The sequence below is a fragment of the Pleurodeles waltl genome, chromosome 8 (genome assembly GCF_031143425.1).
Source record: "Pleurodeles waltl isolate 20211129_DDA chromosome 8, aPleWal1.hap1.20221129, whole genome shotgun sequence".
Classification (NCBI taxonomy): Eukaryota; Metazoa; Chordata; class Amphibia; order Caudata; family Salamandridae; genus Pleurodeles; species Pleurodeles waltl.
The window spans coordinates 297,721,698-297,739,649 of record NC_090447.1 but is presented as its reverse complement, the minus strand read 5'-3'; positions in this window follow the sequence as shown (position 1 = coordinate 297,739,649).

Below are 17,952 nucleotides of genomic sequence, written 5' to 3'. Positions count from 1 at the left end.
CCAAGTGGTACGGCATAGCAACACGAGCAATTTTGGGAAGAGCAATACGCCATTGCTGTTCCTCCTAATAGTCACGACAACGTTTGAAAACTTAGCTGTTGAAGAGATACACGAAGAGGGGATTTCGGGACCATCAGCTGCTTCTCCAGAGGAATAAGTGGTTTAAACTCGGGGTAGTTTGAAACTGGAGAAGCACAACAGCCATTCTATCGCCCAGAGCTTTTCACTCATTCCCCGTAAGAAAAGTAAAAACAGCAGAAGGGGCGGCAGTGTGGTTTGTACTCCCTTGGAACATGTTTAGCTGGTAAAGATAAGAAAAACAAGTAAAACACAAGACACAGAAACAACACTAATTTTTAGGAACATGTGTTGTTGGAAGCAGAGTGTGAGTATAATCCACAACAATAAACAAATTGTCTTCGATTGCAGGAAGTGCAAAGTAAACATGTTGCAGATGAACCACCCTTATCATGAATTCCATAAATAAATAATGTTTCACAATATAAGTGGATATTTTCTATCACAGTAGCAAGTAAAAATAATAACATACGGAAATACTAAACATATTTAAGAAAAACCTATGCAAGCTAATGGCTCTTTGGCATGATTTAGAGTTTGGCAGACTGGTACTTCGCCACAAAGGTGACATATATCCTTTCTGCCTTATTGCACACTTGTACGGAGGTGGTCAGAATATCCATCACGTTTGTGATGGAGTTCCCATCCTCCAAACTCTGAATCTTACCTCTTGTCTCTAATATCTTCTTGGTTTTGCAACATTACATGTCGCTAATAGCATAACCCTGTGGACAACACCCACTGTGCATGACTGAAGGCTAGTCTCTGCAGCCAGCCCTCATATTCATGACCACAGGCCATGCACAGTGAGGCTTGGCTACAAGCAGAGGTTCAAATACACTACAAATACAGTGCTTATGAACTCACTAAATTTATACCAATAGGTAACAACACATAAAAGGACAACATAATTAAATAAAAAACATTCATTCAGTCTAATTAATAATATTATAGTAATAGTCACCTCACTGATAGGTTTCATGGTGATGTATGTGATATCACTTCTAACATTGTTTATGTCACATCAAGACATGAGCATTGCATCTGGTGTGCAAGATATGGTTTGCAGGGCAGTAATCCAAGTTGTTTGTGGAGCTAACCATAGGTAGTGAATTCCATAGTTTTGTTTGGCTTTAATTTGTTTAACTGTAATATAATTGTGTTTTGTTAAACTGAATATAATTGTAGCCATGGTAATAAATCAAACCCAGAATCACTAAATTCTACAGTTATGCTACATGAAATAGCCATGACTAGCACCCTGCCACGCACTGCTTATGAGTTCACATGACATTACTCATAACATGTTCAATGACTTTATTCATGACATTACTGATTAAATTTCAAATTACATTATTGACTTCACTTTCGCCGTATTTCTTTCAATTAATATCTGAGGGTTTTCATACTGTTTTAGGAGTTATGATGACCAAGTGTAACCATAATTTCACTTTAACCGTTATTTTCTGTGATTTTTTGGGGTTTCTTCATCAGATGCCACATCCAACAGTTTTGAGCACAAAACCTGCCACGGGAACCCAGCCCATACTTCCCACATCCTTCAGCTGTACAGAGCGAGGGATTAGCCACATGGGTTAGTCTTTAACCTGGCCCTGTGCCTAACCAGATGACGGATGTGAACTCCCACTGTGAGCGGCCTTTGTCCACACTGAGAAGTAGTTGCTGGCCTACAGCAAGGGCCTGTTTCCAAATCTCCTTAGGTGGACAAAACAACACCCAATGTCTATAACACCCATGTTGAACTTTTTGTGGATCCAGGACAAGCCGCAGTATAGATACAACACTCATTGGTACCACAAATGGTATCCACATGATCCTTGACAGAGGAGTAAGGGCAACCCACAGTAGAATACACCGATACCTTTGCTCTTCAAACTCAAAAGTGTCAGGTGCCCCACCCCGGAAGTGACATCCTCAATGCCTGAGAGCCCTTCAGTGAACTGAGGTAGGTGTAGGTGGGTCAGGTGGGTTATGACATCATCTGAACATATGTTATTCACATGCCAGGGTTCTACCACGTGGTTAGGGTTATGCGTTCACCCTCAATAAATCAGAGCCCCCTGGAGAGCAGGTGTCTGTGATATGTTGTGGAGTACGCCCTTTTTGATCCATAGAATGCATATGAGGAGCCTCGTCAGTGGCCTATGGCAAACCCAGGAGCCCCATCCTGAAAGTGATTGCTCCGTCATTATGAAGAGATACAACCTCCTCATCAAAAAGGCTGCCACCGATGGTGGATTGAACACTATTGATAGATTAAATAATCATAGCCCAGCACCATCCTATCGGTTGAGAACGTGCAGCAGGGTGCGCCTAAGGAAGGGGGTTATGATGTTTCGTGTTTTCACAAGGTCCTCTGCTATCAGCTTCAAAAGCTCAGCCTCAAGGATTTACTCAGCTGAAATCCCAGATTAATGGCGACAGAAGCGCAGCAACGCCTTTGGTGTCAAATTAAATGTGGGGACCAATTTCATTGACACAGACAATGTTGAAGAATCTATAGCACCTCCTAATTTACCGGTCTATAAGGATATAGGGTTTCAAGAGGAAACTGCACAGTGGGCTGTCGTTGTTCAGCAGCTGCGTGTAAACTCCGACATCAGTTATGCACCAATGGACCTATGCGACTCTCAAGATTTCAGAGCCGCTTCCAAGTGCAATGAAAATGAAGAGATTAGTAAAAAAAATGATAAAAAACTCTACAGACACTTACCATACATACAGCATTATTTTATTTTTAAATAATATCTTGTCTTTCTTTCTTTTTTGAATGATAGAAAGCATCAGCAAAGAGAACCATGGTGGAGGGGCCACCGTCAAAGGTTAACAATGTACGTTTTTACTACTCATGCTGTTCAGAACAGTCTGAAAGTTTCAGAAGCCAAAACAAAGAGCTGCATAACAAATGTGATTGTACCTAAAATAGCACAGATTTTGAAATGGAAACTCCAGGCGTCTCCTACGACGCAGTGTAGCCTGCTAAATGTTTTGCTGCGACTGTTGTGAACACCTGTGTCAAACATGACTATTATAACCTTTGTTGCGGTCACAAAAAAAGGGATCCACAGTAGGAGGCTCACAAGTGTCTATATGACTTATACGCACCAAGAACAATCAGACATATATGTAGCAGGCTAGACCCATACAAGGTATATAAGCTGTTAAGGGTGGTGTATGGGCTGTCAGAGGAAAATAAATATGTCCACCCTGATATGATTATGGTCTTGTCAACAACTCTTAAAGAGATCCGATACTCATGCGAACCAAGCTCAAAACTGGAGCGTCTGCAAGGGATGTGTACATGTTTTGATAGAAAGGGTCACAGAAAGATGTATATGCAATATTTATTTTAAAAATAGAAGAAGTAGCTCCGTGGCCCCATGAAGACTGCTTTAAAAAATGCTGAGTCTGATGGTAGCGAGTCATCACTGTGGCCCTCATTCCAACTTTGGTGGTCTATTCCGAGGAGAGCCGTGGTGACAGCTTCCAAATGACTGCCATGGAGGAGGTAATCCACCTGCCGTATTATAAGTCACAAACACAAAACAGCCAGAAAGCAGCCACAAAATCAACACCACCAGATCTAGCGATGGCAGGAGAGAGGTGGTCCCACCACCCTTACTGCCATGGCAACAACAAACCGCCTTCCAAATTACAACCCACGAATCACCACAGCGGTCCATCAACGGCGGTTATCCATTGGCGGTGTGGCCGGCCACGGTCAATTTTGCCACTCCACACAACAGATGACAACATTGGCCAAATTGAAAAACCTACCCTGATACACATACACACACTGTGCACACCCACCAACAGCACTATAAAACACACCTCCACACTACCCACACTTCCTTGCAAATTTACAAAATCCGCTACACGTTGCCAGCCCACATATCCCTGGAACTGCACACACAAACCACAGCCACCTATACACCCTTCATGCATCACACACCATACATCATACCTCTGCACCAAACACACACAACACCACTGCACTCAATCAGTACTTCACAGAATACCATATATTCACACGCCCTACAACCCCACCAAACACCCCACTCTCTGCACAACACACACATTACACCCACTACACAATCAGCATGTTCCGACAAAAGCAACCCATTTCACTGATGATGAGTTGCAGGTCCTGGTAGACAAAATCGCCAGCGTAGAGCCACAACTGTTTGGTGCACAGGTGCAGCAGGTATCCATTGCCAGGAAAATTGAGTTATGGTGGAGAATCATAGATAAGGTGACCTCTGTGGGAACCCAACCACGCACAAGGGATGACATAAGGAAGAGGTGGAATGACCTACAGGGGAAGGTGTGTGCAATGGCATCCAGGCACCACATTGCCGTTATGAAGACTGGCAGTGGACACCCACAGTTTCCATCATGGCAGGAGAAGGTCTTGGCTATCCTGCATCCTGCGACCTCAGTGGAATAACTGGAGGGCTGGACTCTGGTAAGTCACCCATACTTCTCTACAACCATGTATACCCCCATGGTATGTCTCCCAGTCACCTTATCTCCCTTCAACACACTCCATCCCAAACTCATACCCACCCCCTTAACCACCCTTATCAATTTCTCCTGCATGCCCAACCCACTAAAATAACACCTCACCAACATCATCATTCACACACATAAGTAATGCATGGTTAGCATGAAGCACTACCAATCTCACAATGCATCACCATGCACAAACCAAATGTGTAAATCATGACACCCATCCTATAGGGAAACCTGTCAATGCTGAACATATTCACGCCTGGAATACCTTGAAGTGGCAATAGCAAACCAGGATATGGCAATGACATTTACTGCTAAAGACATATATACAACATGACTTTTGTATTAAAAGTATTCATGTGAAAATGCTTTTGGCAATACAGTAAAAAATCACTTTCAACTGCCAATGCCACACCTGGGAGCAAGCACCCTGCACTAATTCCCTGAATTAGCCATATTAATATCTGAGGATGCTATGAACAACTCTCATACATGTCCACAGGTACCCCAGCTAATGTCAGCCGGCAGCATGCGTCACGTCTACCAGTTCTCCACCAGAAGAAGGCCCCAGTGATGACAGCTACTATGGATGTCTGGAGCTGGAAGATCTCCTTGGCCCATCTAGCCCCTCTAGTCAGTCAGACACCACAAGCATCACCCAGCCCACCCTAAAACACCCCACATATGACTTCTCTACAACAGCAGCCACCCAACATCCCCAAACCTCTGTCACCAGGACACGTCAATCTACAGTGTGCCCACCTATACAGGGACCAGAGTCAACACCTCCCAGGCAAGACAAAGAAGGTCCTGGTGTAAGTGGGAGTGAACACACAGTTCAGGGGACACAGTCACAGGGGTCCAGGGCCAGTGGGAGGACATCTGTGTGCCAAGTGATGGGCCAACCCAGGGAACTGACTGCCCAGCAGACACTGTCACATGTCCTGGGAACATACCAGAAATCCCAGGACAGAATGTGCCAGTTACACAGCACCTTGCAGGAGAGCCAGAGACTGTAGAGGGAACACCACCAGGAGGTCATGCAGCAGTTGCAGGCCCACAAAGCCAACATGGCCTTAATTTCAGGGGTGGTCAGTGAAATTGTCACCATCATGTGTGAGCCTTCAACACACAATAGGGCCCTTTCAACTTGCCAGAGTACTGACCAGCCCTCTACACCTGCTGCAGCTAGTGGACTGGAGGCCCTGCCACAGGACTCACATACTACCAGCACCCTCCCTCTGTAGCAGAGGAACCACCCTACAAATGTTCCCTGCGAGCCAGACATCACACAGAGACTGTAGCCAAGACCAAAACCACTGCCAAGAAGCAAGCCTCTCCTACATGTCTCCCTTGTATGCCTCTGAGACACCGTGTTTACTATTGACTGCTATTGCTCCTTTTTCATATGGCCCCATGGATACTGGACCTGTGCTACAAACTAACTAGGCCACTACACTGAAGATTTCATCCACCACTACCCATTTGTGCTTTCATATTATCAATATGCAATATCTTGACCTTTATTTTCCTGTGCAAATGTAATGTAGAGTGTGAATCCATCCTATGTATAGTCAACTTGTGGTGCACATTACCAATGTAAGTGCTTGCCACAAGTCACCATACAACAAATGGTGTGAAAGCAGTTTGTAGGCATTCCATGAGTACACAGTAGTGATCACACCAACATTTGAAAAAAGAGAAACCTTCAGTGACATTCAAATTTGAAGTAAAGGGAAGTAAAGGAACATGAGCCTCTGTAACAAAACAGCCTACATCCAACTGGTCACATCAACTTAATATTATGCTCTGTAATTAACTTCAAATACTAGTAGTGACAAGACACAACTTTTGTAAGGGCCTTAGACAAGACACCACAGTTTTAGCCATGCCATGTTCTCAGTAAGCCAATCCCTCCTGTATTATACCTAGTCCAGGCCAAACTGTCAGGGACAATTAAATCACAGTGTTTTTGTAAACACATTGAAACTTAGATTACATTCCCAGCAACAAATGCTAAGTACTGGACGAAATGAGGACACAGTTTGATGTGGGCATGTATTTGAAACTGTCAAACAGCTAATACATAGCATAGGCAGAATAAGCTTTTCTCCATAACTCATATCAGTGGCAACACTAACCACTGATGGAACTGATGGAATTAGAGCTATGTACGTCATAGCTGCCACACAGCTCTTCATTAAAATAGTGATATGAACAGAACTACAGACTTACCTGACTGTCATTTGAAGTACTGGTTTATCAGATTTGTCCTGTTGTCCACATCGTCCTTCTCCCCATCTTCATCACTGTCCTCAGTTTCCTCTGCTGGCACAGGTGCATTGTCTCTCCCCTCCTCCTGCAGTAATGGCACATGCCTTCTGAGGGCCAAATTGTGAAGCATGCAGCAGGCCACGACTATCTGGCAGACCTTTACAGGGGAGTAGAGTAGGGATCCACCAGAAATATGTAAGCATCTAAACCTGGCTTTCAGAAGGCCAAATGTTCTTTCTATCACTCTTCTGGTCCGTCCATGTGTCTAATTGTAGCGATTCTCAGCCTCTGTCCTCAGATTCCTCACTGGTGACAACAGCCAGGAGTGATTTGGGTAGCCAGAGTCACCTGCAAATAGTGAACCTCTCACATTACATGTGTACAATAGTACAGAGGACATCTCAAAGGTAATACACTGTGACATACATTGAATTAAAATATCATACTCACCAATGAGCCACACACTCTCTCTCTGTAGTTGTGACATCATCTGTGGGACACTGCTGTTCCTCATTACCTAGGCATCATGTACAGATCCTGGAAAGTAACTTGGCAGTAACATGGGAAATGTACTGATCAGCAAGGTACACCATCTGCACATTAATGGAATGATAACTCTTCCTATTTCGAAACAATTGTTCATTTATCCTGGGAGGAACAAAAGCAATATGGGTCCCATCAATGGCCCCAAGCACATGTGGAATGTGTCACATTGTATAAAAAGCAGCCTTAACAGTGGGAAAAGCATCACTTTGTCTCAGCAAGGCATTCAGAACATGTTTCAAAACTTTAGCAAACATTGGCTGAGACATACCTGCAGCCAAGCCCACTGCCACCTAAAATGATCCACTGGCTAGAAAGTGGAGCACTGACATTATCTGTACTCTAGGAGATATTGCAGTAGGACAATGAAGAGCAGGAATGACATCTGGCTCCAATTGTGCACACAGTTCAATGATTGTCGCCCTGTTCAGTTGATAGGCAAGAATTATATGGCATTCCTCCATTATAGCCAAGTCAACTAGGGGTCTGTACACTGGTGAATTCCTCCTCCTCCACAGTGGTTGGTATCTAAACAAACAAAACATCACAAGTGTGAGAAAGCATGATGGATTTCATCACACACAATTACAGAAAATTGAGCTTTCTCAGACATGTCAGACAACCAATGTTTGAAATCTGCTGGTTGCCTCAATGTGCAAACAGACTTCTATTACCATCCAAAATAACTATATGGTAATACAGCTTCACAGTGGCAGTCTCAGTAGTGAGACGTTATTTGTATCCTAACAATTTCAATGTTCATCAACTTCTCAAATTCAAGCAGTGCACTGGTATGAGCACTGATTTTGCATGGCAGATATCTGCCACCAAATGTACAATGTTAACGTGTAGGAAGTGCCTTGGTGTGTGCTATAAGTGCCTATGACACACATATCATTGACTACAATGATAAAGATTTACAGTAAATGGCATCCGCCTGTCCTGCATGCAGAAAACCGGTGGGAGTGACATCACTCCGCCGGCGTTAGTCGTCATGTCAGAGGGCGGTCAGAACTGCAGTACAACTCCTCTTTGGTTAACATTAATGTTTGTAGAGAACAGGAGCCAATGATGATCACCACTGGTGGTGACAGTGATTAACAGTGCAGACATGACCGCCATTTTCAGAAGCCCATTTCACTTGACTCCTGACTCTGACCCTATCAAGACCTCCACTGCGTGAGCTGCTGAGTCCTGTGTCTCATAGCTGCAATGGCCCGTGATACAGGGGATAGGGCGCCAGCCTTCACATCTGAAGAACTTGGAAGTTTGTGTATGTGGTCCTACCCTTGTAGGGATAGTTGTATGGTGCTCCATATCAACAGGTGAGCACCATTTTGGTATATTAGTTGCGACATGGCTGTATGTTGATGAATGTGTGTGCATGCAGTGTGTCCTTTGGTGAGTATTGTTTGGTGCTTGCAAAATGTACACAGAGGTACAAGTGATGTTTATGATGATTGTGAGAGCAATATAGTATGTAGTCCATTACTGTAACTGACTGAAGTGTGAAGTTAATGGTGTCCTTCTGTCTGTGTCTCCTATGCAGGTCAGCACCCACCAGAAGAAAAGGTTATTGCATGCCATCGCCAAGGACCTGTCGAACCTGGGGGGTCCATAGTCGACGGAGCACCCACTGCAGAAAACGGTGGGAGGACCTCAGTCCCTGGGCCCGGAAGACAGAGGAGGCCCAGCTGGGGACGTCCTCCCAATGATTGCGGGGTCCCCGTCGGACGCTGAGCCACCTAATGTGCCACATACCGGCAGTGGCCAACTCAGAATTAGATGGGTGCTTGAGGGCAGCACAGCAGCCACTGGGAGGTGAGTACTCACAGTGTTCCCTTTCTTTTCTTATGACTGGCATGGTCTTTGGATACCAAGGTATTAGTCAGTGTATGCCTCGGTATGCCATTGTTGGTTATGTTGTATAGTTCTGCATTGCAATGGTGAGTGATATGTACAATAGGTCTTAGTTATTTGCTAGGATTTCTACATGAGGAAGGGACTACATCCTGACTCTCCAGTGCAGGAATGTAGGAGTGATACTCTGATGTCCACTATCTAAGTGGTATGTCCTGGCAATTGCAAGTTGATCAGACACTGTAACGGACTAAGTGAAGCTGCGCCTTTGTCAACAGGTAGACATGGATCAGTGAATTTTAGTAGATGTGCAGATTACAAAGTACAGGTTTACTTATGGAGGATGATTGCTTCTTCAGCTCACATGTTCAGCTGTTGTTCCCAGGCAATGGTATGGTCTTGTGGTGTCACTGCATAGTGTAAATTACCAGTGAGTTATTATGATGTGTATGCAATCTATGCTGTTTTTTTCTATAATGGACCCTGTGTTCTCTTTCTTTCTCCCCTACCCTCCCTCCTTTTCTTCCTCTGTCTTTGTGTGCATTAGCATCATCTGGCAAAGGAGCAGAGGCACTGGCAAGTGGGGGAGCTACAGCCCATGGGACCCAGGAGGCAGTGCCCACCAATGCCGAGGAGACCAGTGGGATGGAGGGTGAGGGGAGCACCACGGGGAGATAGGAGCTTCATATAATCACACTACCAGAGAGTTGTGTGGGAGATTAGAAATTTATATTTGGTGGGAAACGTCCCATACTAGCTCCCTCTCCAAAAGACTAGTTACCACAAGAAAGTATGGGGTTTACCGATGATGTAGAGCTCTGTACACAGGAGACTGTCTGTGGGCTCCTAGACCTCGTTGGGTTCAGAGAAAGCGTGGTGTGGGTGCCGTGACAGGGGTTGGAGGGGGGATTTCCTTTTACGGACTAGGTGGTCTCACACACTATATAGTGTCATGCTTCATCATTTGACCACCTAGCCCCGCCCAGGTAGGATAGTACCACCTGGGCAGATTCAACCTTGCCGTTAAAGGAACGGGAGGGAGTGTGTAAATACATTTTGTCTGGAGATAATGGGATCCAGCTAAGCTAGGGGGATATAAAAGCACCTAGGCAGTCACCTGTGTGTAGTCTACACTTTAATAGTGGTAACTGCTGGTGCGACTAAAAACGGGGTGGGACACCACGGTGAGAACTAGGACTCACTGCGTCACCTCACTAAAAGTTCGCCGACATGTTTCTGCCCTCTGCTGGGAGCCGTGAGAGGTCTCGGAGCATTCTTCAGGGCCTAGGATCCCTAACCATCATGCCAAGTGCAGATAGATAAGCCTCCCCTCAAAAGGAGGGGGGAAAAAACAATTGTGATATGTTGATAGAGAGGGCCTACATTTGGCAAGGCACTACCTCGCGGAGGCCTGAAGGGATAAAAATTATAAATTCATAAGCAAAACACAGCACAACACACTCTATATCAGAATTAAATATAAATATACATATAAACAAGTGCCACGGCAAGCCAAATTCATGCGGAGCACACAGTGAAAATATGGTTCAGAAAAGAAACAAATATCCTTACCCTAATGATTGAGGCAACTAGCCTCAGATTCCAGGAGGGGGAGTGTCCCCTTATAGTCACACTCCAGGGAGGGGCAACGGGGGAGAGAGAGGAGGAGGGAAGGAATATAGACAAAGATGACATATCTCAAAAGATTTTGAAAAAATGAATATATATATGTATACACAGTAGGTGTCCATTGAAAATGGTGGAGGAAGTGCCCAGCCCTTGTAGCTAGTTGGGGGCTGTGGAGGTGCCTACTGTGGAGGATCCAAAGCACACTGACTGTTAGATATGGACCAGGGTTCACCTAATGTAGGTAGAACTTAAAAGCCACTCATAATAGCGAATGATAAGGTAAACCACAAGCGCTCATACATACAAGATAAAAAGGAGAGGTTAAAAAAGTGCACTCAATCATACAGACATTCAGCCTTATCTGAGGTGTTGCTGGAGATCCGCCGTATAGCAAGTGCAGCAGCACTTACCACATCAAAGGACGCGCTCGCTGTGCGCCTATCCCGACCGCTCGCTGGACCGCTTGAGGTGTGGAGTCCAGCAGAGGGGCGGATTATATGTCCGTTATGTGATTCAGCGCACCTGCAAGTAATTGCTCGAGCCGGATGGAGCCGGTCTCGAGGAGCAGGGCGCTAGGTTGATGACGTCGGGCGCCGTCTCCTATGGGCCTGGAAACGGAGGAGGCGCGCATGCGCGAGTGCAGTAAGGCGTCTGGGGACTGTGGTCCCCAGACGCATCGCTGGACGGCGATGTGGTGCCCTGCGCCGTCTCCTGGTGGCCGAGAAATGGAGACAGCGCGCATGCGCGTATGCGCAAAGGCATCTGGGGATTGTAGTCCCCAGACGCATTGCGGGGCGGAGATGTGGAGACCTGCGCTGGGGAGGGTACCCGGCCGCAGGCATGTAACAGTGCCGGGAATGGTGTCTGGACCCGAAAGGTGGTGGTTGGGGGGGGGGGAGAAGGGATGGGGGAACTAAGAAGGGGTAGTGCAATCAAGAGGGATGGACAGGAAGGGGAGAGAGAGAAGGGGAATACTGCAGGGGGGTGGGGGGGTTGAAGGGTGGGGGTAGGGGAAAATCAGAGGGAAGAAGGGAAGGGGAGAGGAATGGAAAGGGAGAAAAGAGAAAAGGGAGAGAAGGTTAAAAAGAAAAGGAAAAGAAATAAAAGGGAGAGGGGAAGAGGAGCGGGGGAAGAGGAGCAGGGGGTTTGGGGCGGGGTTAGGGAAGTAAAGGGGAAGAAAAATAATGCGGGAAAGGATGAAGAGAGAAGAAGAACAAGGGCAAGGGAGGAATATTGAGCAAGGAACAAAAGTGTGAAAGACAGGGGACGAAGGACTGGATTTAGAAAAAGGGGTGGGGGGTGGGGGGGATGGAGAGAGGTCATTTATTGAGTGAGGCCCATGGGATGTCATCATTCAACCCGCTGGTGTCTGTATGTAATCTCCAGACCCAGCGCTGCTCATAATAGAGTAGCTTCTGTGGCATGTTCTTGGTTGTGGGTGGCAGTTGTTCTAATACCGTCCATTGTATGTCATCTGGGGAGTGGTTATTAGCCACGTAGTGGCTTGTTAGTTTTGTAGCATCCCGTTTGCATCTAATCATACTCCTGTGCTCACAGATGTGAGTGCTGACCTTTCTTGTTGTCATACCACTGTACTTGAGTTTGCATGGACATATGATCAAGTATACCACGTTTTTGCTGTTACAGTTTGTGAGTGTCTTTTGACGCCACGGGGTTTGTAGACCAAGTTCTACAGTGGTAGATTTCTGTGTGAATTTACACATGCTGCAGTTCCCGCACGGGTGGTGACCGGCTGGTGCTGGTATCTGCCACAGGGTGGTTTGTCTTATAGGGGTTTTATTCATGGGCCTGATGTGGACTACCATGTCCCGAATGTTAGTAGCTCTTTTGAATGCATGCAGGGGTTGTTCAAGGGGGAGACCACCTGATTTCAGGATCTTCCCCCCTTCTCGGATGATCTTTTGGATTTTGTTGGATAGTGGATTGAACGTAGTCACGCAAACTATCTGCTCCGTCTTTGGTTTGTTAATTCTGGGTAGCAGTAGCTGGTCTCTATTGTTATCGCGTGCTCTTTTATAAGCTCTCCTTATCACAGTGTTAGGGTACTCTCTTTCTAGTAGTTTAGTGGATAAGAGGTCAGCGTGCTTATGATAGTCTGAGATATTTGAGCAATTGCGTCGTAGTCGCAGAAATTGCCCCACGGGTAGATTCTCTCTCAGGGATCTTGGGTGAAAACTCTTAAATTGTAGTAGATTGTTCCGGTCCGTAGGTTTGTGGTAGACCTCTGTGGCCAAAAAACCTTTACTTTCATGGATTAAGAGGTCGAGGAAGGGCAGTTGGTCATTCCCTATGGTCATCGTAAATTTCAAGAAAGGATTTGCCAAGTTGAGCCAGGTTATGAAAGTGTGTGCTTCATCACTGGATCCTGCCCAGATGAGCATGATATCGTCAATGTAGCATTTCCATAGTCTGATATGTTCCAGGTATGGGTTGTCTTCGTGGAGTACCACCTGTTTCTCAAAGTTGTCTACGTATAGATAGGCCAGACTCGGGGCAAAGGTACTTCCCATTGAGGTCCCCTGTGTCTGTAGGAAGAACTGATTTTCAAATTCAATATAGTTCCTTGTCAAGGCCAAGTGAGCTAGGTCCAGAATGAATTCCGGTGGTGTACGTGAGTTATTCATGTTTCTTTCTAACAGCTCACATATAACCTCCAGGGTTGCTTCCTGGGGGATGTTGGTGTAGAGAGCCTCTACATCCAATGTGATCAGAAGTTTTGTGTTTTTATCAAATGGCATCGAGTCGAGGAGGACCAAGGCGTCAGTGGTATCTTTCAGAAAGGTGGGGATTTGCTTCACTAGTGGTTGGAGGAATACATCGCAAAACTGGGAAAGAGGTTCAAGGATCAAGCCTATCCCAGATATGATAGGTCTCCCAGCGGGGGGAATCTTCCCTTTGTGTATCTTTGGAAGTATGTAAAAATACGGTGTCTTTGGGTTGTGTTGAATCAGGAATGCTGCCTCATGTTTAGTGATCCAGTCATTTTCGATACCTTTGTTAACCATAAAGGCAATCTCTTCCTGGATATCAGGGGTCGGTTCTCGGGACAGGCGTTTATAATGATGCTCATTATTCATTAGACGCTTACATTCGTCTTTGTACATAGTTGTTGGTAGAATTACCGTGGCCCCGCCTTTGTCGGCTGGTTTGATGATAATTGAAGGGTCTGTGGTGAGACTTTTTAATGCTGTGAGCTCCTCTGAGCTTATGTTGTGAAAGGTATCATGCCCTGAATCTGTCAGCCCATTGATCTTGTGGGACACTGATTTCTCGAAGGCTAAAACTTCGGGAGGCATCTGTCCGGTTGTAGGACAGAAGGTAGATTTAGGGCGTAGGCCAGTGTTACGGTCTGTTTCTACAAATTCTCTGTCGAGGAAGAAAGTTTTGAGGCAGATTTTGCGGAAGAGTTCGTCAATTTCTGTCCTGGTCTTGAATAGGTCTATTTTAGGGGTGGGGACGAAGTTAAGGCCTTTATTGAGTGCCTTCGATTCGGCCGGGTCGATGATTCTGTTCCTCAAGTTCACAATGTTGTCCCTTCCCCTACTTGTCACAGTCTTCACTGTTATTTGCTTGTTCCCGGAGCATTCTCCCGAGGGGGCTCTGATGGTTCGTCTCTTGGTTTCCAGTGTACCCCTTTCCTTTTCCCTTTTCCCATCCCTTGGCCTCTGTCTAAAAAAGGGGGAGGCTGATCGGGAAAAGACAATTGTCCCAGATTATGGAAGAATGGGGGGGGGGTGGGTTGAAAGTTGGTGGGTGGTCCATACTGGGCTGGCCAGCCCCATTGTTGACTCAAAGGAGGGGGGTATGAGGGTATTATAGTTGAGTAATTACATCTCCTTCTGTATTGGCCTCAGCGCCCTTGGCGCTGTCGTGTCTGGATAGACGAATCGCTGTCAGTGTTCCAACTGGTATGTTTGTTGGAGGAGTTATCGGACATGGTGCCTTTGGTACATATTCGGGATTCGTGTATGGGTATGCTTTCTCTTGTGAGAACCGTTTCAGATCTTTCTGAAATTTGGAGATCTTCTGCTGGGTCAGATACTCCTTGATTTCATTTATGTTCTTGTTGGTTTCCTCCAATTATTTCTTGAAGGACAGGATGCTGACACCTGTTTTAAGGTTACTCTCACTGGTTTTTATCTGTATCAGGAGTGCTTCAGATAGGCGGGTCGCTGTTTTGATTATCAGGACCTGCCAGTCTCTTGTGCACTTCCATGCAATCAGAGCCCAGTCCTTCCTGAATTCTAGATCCTCCAGGAAGATGCGTGGCTCGTTTGATACGATGAGACCATTGGGTGCCGTGTTACTGCGTAGGTATTCAGTCAGAACGGCCCCGTGTAGGATTGTCTTGACCTGTGATCGTTTGAGTTCTACTAGCGAATCCCAATCCCCTAGTTGGGACAGGCTTTTTGAGAGGGCTGCGTCGCCTAGAAGCGATGGTGCCGAGAGAATTGCAGTCACCTCTTCATCATCAAATGAAAGTCCCTCTGCCATGTTGATGAGTACTGGCAGGGGGGAGAAAATAATCAAATAGCTGCATCTATGTCTGAAGCTAGGCCTAGTAGGGGAGGGGGGGAGAGCAAGGAAGGGGAGAGTGGGGTTAGTTGCTGGTGTACGGGAAAGGGGAGGCAGACCGGCTATGTTGGGCCCTGTCTGTCGATAAGAGTATTCCTCAGTACATGAGTCTGATCTCAGGGACTACCTGGAAAAAAAAGACTTGAGACTCTCACAGCTTGGGGCTGCTCAGACTATAATCACACTACCTGAGAGTTGTGAGGGAGATTAGAAATATATATTTGGTGGGAAACGTCCCATACTAGCTCCCTCTCTGAAAGACTAGTTACCACAAGAAAGTATGGAGTTCACCGATGATATAGAGCTCTGTACACGGGAGACTGTCCGTGGGCTCCTGGACCTTGTTGGGTTCAGAGAATGCGTGGTGTGGGTGCTGTGACAGGGGTGGGAGGGGGGATTTCCTTTTACGGACTAGGTGGTCTCACACACTATATAGTGTCATGCTTCATCATTTGACCACCTAGCCCCACCCAGGTAGGATAGTACCACCTGGGCGGACTCAACCTCGCCGTTAAAGGAACAGGAGGGAGTGTGTAAATAAATTTTGTCTGGAGATAATGGGATCCAGCTAAGCTAGGGGGATATAAAGCACCTAGGCAGTCGCCTGTGTGTAGTCTACACTTTAATAGTGGTAACTGCTGGTGCGACAAAAAATGGGGTGGGACACCACGGTGAAGACAAGGACTCACTGGGTCACCTCACTAAAAGTTGGCTGACATGTTTCTGCCCTCTGCTGGGAGCCGTGAGAGGTCTCGGGGCATTCTTCAGGGCCTAGGATCCCTAACCATCATGCCAAGTGCAGATAGATAAGCCTCCCCTCAAAAGGAGGGGGGAAAAAAACAATTGTGATATGTTGATAGAGAGGGCCTTTCTTTGGCAAGGCTCTACCTCGCGGGATGCACTATACACACAAATACATGCAGCAACAGTACACATACACCCCCCACCCCCTGGAAGAACGCAAGGACAAAAGGAATTGATTTGAACAAATGTAATCATGTGAAATCTCATTATCAAAGTTCAAAATCCAGTAAACGCAATTATGTACACCAACTACACAAGTCCGGATAGTGCACCAATCATTATCCGTGGACCACTGGGCCCAAAATGCATGGGCGAAGCCCACACATGACACGTGACTGGAAACGGAGAGAACACTGCAGGGGCATCAGATCGAAATGAAACAGGCACCTCAGGGGGAGGGGGAGGGGAGGCACCTCAGCCAGATGAACGCACAATGCCACTGCTGCACGAGGGGGCTCCATGCCCATTGATGTATCCTGGGAAGTGCAATGCCACAGTCTCTCAAGTCTTTCCAGTGGGTGGTTTGCCCACTGCTTTATCCTGGGGAGTGCAAAGCCACAGTCTCTCAAGTCTCTCAAGTGGGTGGGTTGCCCACTGCTTTATCCTGGGGAGTGCAAAGCCACAGTCTCTCAAGTGGATGCCTTTCTCCACTGGTTCTGGAGGGGGCTTGGTGCCCAGAGTGCTTCATCCTGCCAAGGACTGAAGTAGTGGATGTGATAACTCAATGGTTCTGGAGGGGGCTTTGTGCCCAGAATGCTTTATCCTGCCAAGGACTGAGGTAGTGGATGTTATACTCCACTGGTTCTGGAGGGGGCTTGGTGCCCAGAGTGCTCCACGTGCAGTGTGGCCGGTACAATTCCCTCACCTGGGTGTGTGTGCCACGAGATTGCCGAGGTACAGGTAGCATGATACGCCATGGAGGCTGTGACATACCCCACACTGCTGCGGCTTCGAATTCCACCTGCAGCTGACAACTGTGATGACAGTAATGCTTCATGGAAGCTGCCCAGGGTCCTGGAACTCACCACCAGCCTCGGACGACTGACCACTGGGGATGGTAGGCATGTCTGCGGTGGTGCCACTATCTCAGGACGTTGCGTGGCCGCTGGCGGTGCTTGCGGCGGTGTCAGTTGTGGCGGGGCATGTGGCGTGTCAGTCGTGGTGGTTCTGGCTGCAGGGTCTGTGGTGGCGGTGCTGGCGGCGGGGTCTGTAGCAGCGGTGCTGGCTCCGGAGTCTGTGGCGGCGGTGCTGGCGGCGGGGTCTGTGGCTGCAGTGCTGGCTGCGGGGTCTGTGGCAGCGGTGCTGGCGGCGGGGTCTGTGGCGGCGGGGCATGTGTCAGCATCTGCTGAGAGAGAAAGCTGGATGTCTCCTGTAGCCTCGGACGGCTGCCCACCAGGGAAGAGGCTGGGGACTGTTGCAGCGGCTGTAGACGTGCCGGAGGCGATGCAGGTGGCAGTGCAGGTGGTGTGTTCGCCGCCATACAGGTTGGCGTGGACGTGGACAGGTGTGACACTGGTCCCTCAGTCGGTGCCACCATGCCCTCTCCTGGCCTGCCCTTCAGTTTTTGGCCCTTCCACACCTTTGATGATGGCACAGTTGTCTTGCCACTATCCCCTTTCGTTTTCGCTGACCCCT